The 5,000-nt window shown below is 39.7% G+C and overlaps 1 pseudogene; it reads left to right on the forward strand.

Annotated features, from left to right (window-relative positions):
• Positions 1-5,000, forward strand: part of LOC143306898 (large subunit ribosomal RNA) — an 11,042-nt pseudogene that overhangs the window by 2,490 nt on the left and 3,552 nt on the right.

A 5,000-nucleotide genomic window follows, 5' to 3' on the forward strand; every position in this document is an offset into this window, starting at 1 on the left:
TTGGCGACTTCGGTCGCGTCCCGGGATCCGAGCTCGGTCCCGTGCCTTGGCCTCCCGCGGATCTTCCTTGCTGCGAGGCTTCCGTGGCGGTTAACGCCGTCGTGGTCGCTTCTTCGGCCGCCATTCAACGCTTAGCTCAGAACTGGCACGGACTAGGGGAATCCGACTGTCTAATTAAAACAAAGCATTGCGATGGCCCTCACGGGTGATGACGCAATGTGATTTCTGCCCAGTGCTCTGAATGTCAACGTGAAGAAATTCAAAAAAGCGCGGGTAAACGGCGGGAGTAACTATGACTCTCTTAAGTAACTATGACTCTCTTAATGGCGGCGTGACGTGTTTGTAAGTGCTCCGTCTTTAAATAAAGTTTTGAGTGGGTAAAAGTGAGTCCTGTGGTTAGAATTTAGTGCGATCGAGTAATATGATAGTCAGTGATCAGAATGATGTGCAATAAGTGCCGTGGTTCTGTGAAACAACACTAAAATTCATGAAGAAAGTACAACTTGTGTGTCGAGCACGTGTTTGACACATGGTCTACAATCGAAACATTTTTTTTCAATAATATACTGGTTAGAACTGTAAAATATTAGTACCAGCGTGCTCGTTAATTTTTGCACTTTTGAATGATATATGTTTCTGATAATTGTAACTAAGGATTGGGTGAAATAAATAAGATAAACATTTCATGTGTAAAGAGTGCGGTGACGGCCATTACGCGGAGCCCTAGGACTAGTGGTGCCATCTATTTCAGTTAAAATTATCGACGTACTGTGGTCGATAACAGGTTACCATACATGATAACAACGGATGTTCTACGGTCGATAAGCTAGGGTAACGGCAGAAAGAAAAATTCTACCTTACCGACCTATCTTAGGTCGGTATTAGGTTACCATTTGAGAACTACTTACCTGGAGTAGATACCTGGAAGTAATTACATATTATCGATGAGTTACCAGTCTACATTAGATAATTATCGTACTTACCCTGTGAAGCCCGTTACCATCTGGTGCCGATATAAAAGAGTGCTATAATTACGACTATACTGGAAATTAATAATACTTACCACTATGTCCCGTCCGGGGGTGGTATCCTCCCCTAGTAAGAGTAAAAAACGTAGAGCCCTGACCTCGCCAGGAACAGTAACCTCGGACAGTTCTATGGAAATGGCTGATTCACCTGAAAAGAGAAAAGACAAATTACCTATTGAACTAAGAGAGTTTGAGGAGATAGACTTGGAAATTAAAAGTCATCTATATAATGTTAAGGTGTCGATACCAAGTAAAGAGCCTAAGAATCGCACACAAGCGGTTGATGATGCTGTGAATTTTCTTTGGAAGAGTTATGAGAGAGTAACAAGAGCGTATGTAGAAATTGCCTCAAAATGGAACGAATTTGAATCATTAAAAGAGCAATATTTCAACCGAATGAGTAAAGAAGATCAACCTAGTATACGAGAAACAGTTGAAGAAGATATTAACAGAAAACTAATAAGCATAAAGGAGACAATTATAGAGGAAGTTAAAGAGGTAGTCCAAAATGAAATAAGTAAAACAATAAAACATCAGATGGAAGACATTACAAAGAGTACAAACACAATACACGAAGACCTCCGTAGCAACTTCAGGAACACAGTGTGTAGCGAAGTTAAAGAAGCTGTTAGCAAAGTCCAAGAGGTAATGCAGGCTTCAATACAAGGACCAAAACCTTCTTACTCTGCAATGGTAAAAACCGGTATTCCATTACGTAACATGGAGCTTTCTAACTCGAATAAGACAGACAATAGCATTGAATTTATGGTAATACCTATTAAAGAACATCCTAAAAACTATAAATCGGCCAGCGAGATTAAGAAAGCATTTAAAGATGCAATAAATCCTACGGAATTTAACTTAAGAGTAAACCATTTGATAACCTTAAATTCTCTTGCTATCAGGATTATTGCTAAAACAGTGAATTTAGACAAACTGCGGGAATCCGGAAAGCTTAAGGATTTAGGGTTGAAAATTAAAGATAAAGAAAAATTGAAACCGCGATTACTAATTAGGGATTTTCCTATAAGCATCGCATTTGCGAATATCGTAAAGACTATTGCTGAGGCAATAGGGTGCAATGAAGATGGCCTGGAATTACGGATCCTCACAGAGTTTGTTAACAAAAATAAGAGCTCCAAAAACGTTCTCATAGAGGTATCACCCCAAACCAGAATTAAATTGATGAAATACGGAAGAATTTATTTAAATTACGAATCTTGTCGAATTGAGGACTATTTCAGGGTGCTGCAATGCTTTAAATGCCTAAAATTTAATCACCTAGCAAAAAATTGTACAGCCACAACGACAACATGTGGACATTGTGCGGGCGAGCATAATTCAAGGGAATGCAAACAAAAGGAAAAATCCAAGTGCGCCAACTGTGACAGACAGGGTTTAGTTGAGTCAAAACATTCAGCATTAAATTCGCAAATATGCCCTATTTTGATAAAAAAAATTAATGAATTAGCGCGGAGCACTGATTACGAGACGCAGCAACAATAGAGAGGCGTAGTGCTGCAACGGGGAAAGAAGGAGGGCTTGACAACCCGCCGGTACCTGAGAGGGTCCTTCTTGATAATATCCCCCTACAAACCGGCCACAAGTTAACACCCTGTGATGCCCAAATAAGTCGTCCAAATGCCCCGGTAGGGGCAATTTCCACTGGCAACAATTTATTAACAAATTTAAATAATAATGGGGGTATCTCTATGCCACCATACAGTGGACCACCAATATCTATTTCTTACCTTTCCTATAATATACCAAGTAGCTCTCGGTCTGCAGCAAATGTGAACTCTCAACAGCAGCAAAATGTATCTCAAAGCTTCAGGTGTGAGTTTTGCTCCAAGGATTTTAACTCGTTCCGGGGGCTAGGGGTGCACAAAGCCTCAGCACACAAAGAAATAACAAACAAAAATATCAATACTAATAGAAAAAAGCCTAGATGGCAAATAGAAGACATTAGAAGAATCGCAATAGCTGAGAAAACTGCACCTGCGACAGCAAAGTTAAAAATTAATGAATATTTACATGAAAAAGTGCAACTTTTTCCACTGAGATCTATAGAAGCGGTGAAATCCCTGCGTAAGACAGCCAAATATAGAGAAACAGTGATGAATCTTCCAGAGAACCTGCAAATAGAAAATAACCCAGAAACTGTGGAAATCAGACAAGGAATCCTTCAAGAAAGAAATCCGGATACTTACTCTGACATACCTGAAGAGATAGTAGACATGAACTTATCGGAGAACAGGTACACGAACACTCACCTAGAAAGACCTGTTGAAAACCTAGAAGAGCATAATGAAAGGATACAAACAAATACAATAAATGAAAGGATTAATACGAATACCTACCTGGTGGAGACACAGCAACAAAATACATCCTGGTATTCAGAGGCCCTAAGATTCCTCAGGTCGGCGGAATGCGAAGATCAGGCGAAATATATCCTAGGCCAAGCAGTTGAAGATGTCAGACAGGAACGCGACCCTACAGACCACCTGAGGGAATGGTTCAACACTAACTTCGGAGTACCTGAAAATAAAAAGAGAAAAGTAATTAATGGGAATCAAGAAGGAAGACACTGGACGAAGAAACAAAAGAGGAAAATGGAATACGCTAAAATCCAGCAACTATGGAGGAAGAGCAAAGTTAAGGTAGCAAGGACGATTTTGGATGGGGAAACAGAAGCAGGGAATCAAGTATCTCTTCAGGACCAGGTAAAGTATTGGAAACCAATAATGGAAAAGAGGAACATTACTAGGATGGAGGAAGAAGACCTAAGGTATGAATTGGATAATAATACACCTGTAAAACCGATAACGTGTGAGGAGGTCCTGAGACTCCAGCCAAAAGCCGACACTGCCAGAGGAGCGGATGATATTTCACCGGATTGCTGGTTAAAGAAAGTACCCAACACAACTAAAGCAATTATTATGAATATTTTATTGTTTTCAGCGAAGATACCGAGCGAGTGGGCGAGAGCTAGAACAGTCCTGATTCCGAAAGCGGGAGAGGTACAAGATCCGGCAAACTACAGGCCAATATCCATAGCCTCAGTGATAATAAGACATTTCCACAAGATACTAGCAGATAGATTGTACAAATCCCTAAAGCATGATGATAGACAACGAGGATTTATTAGAGCGGATGGAGTGGCAGAAATCATATTCATTCTTACAGCTATTCTTGAAAATGCGTGGAAACAGAAAAGGCAAGTTCATATGGCTTTTCTAGACATTAGAAAAGCATTCGACTCAGTATCACATAGTTCTATCATTAAGGTCTTAAGGAAGAAAGGAATAAAAAAGAAGCTTATAGATTATATCGAACAATTGTATAATAAGTCAGAACTGTTTATTGAAGTGAACGGAGAGAAATCAGAAACAATAAAACCGCAGCAAGGAGTCAGGCAGGGCGACCCCTTGTCACCTTTAATTTTTAATGCTGTCATGGATGAAGTTTTGGCAAATTTACCCCAGATAATAGGATTCGAATTACTTGACCTGATTATTAACGGACTTGCTTTTGCAGATGATCTCGTCTTGATTGCTAGCACTAAAGAAGGATTACAAACGCTCATAAATCTAGTATCAAGTGAAATGCAGAAACATGGTCTTGGTCTGGCACCAAACAAATGTAAATGTCTTTCATTAATACCCTCAGGAAAAGATAAGAAATTAAAAGTCATAGAACGAGCATGGTTTAAGATTGATGAGAAGACTATACCACAAATTGGTATGTTGGAAACTTGGAAACACCTAGGCGTCGAATTTTCAGTGCATGGACCGGTTAGAGCGAAACCTCCCTTAAGTGACTTGTTGGAAAAGGTAGATAGAGGACCATTAAAACCGCAGCAAAGATTAACCATCCTAAGAATTTATATCATACCAAGATTCTTACACACCCTAGTCCTAGGAAAAACTAATTACGTAATGTTAAAACAACTAGACCGATTGATAAGGAAAT

The sequence above is a fragment of the Osmia lignaria genome, unplaced genomic scaffold, assembly GCF_051020975.1.
Source record: "Osmia lignaria lignaria isolate PbOS001 unplaced genomic scaffold, iyOsmLign1 scaffold0040, whole genome shotgun sequence".
Lineage (NCBI taxonomy): Eukaryota > Metazoa > Arthropoda > Insecta > Hymenoptera > Megachilidae > Osmia > Osmia lignaria.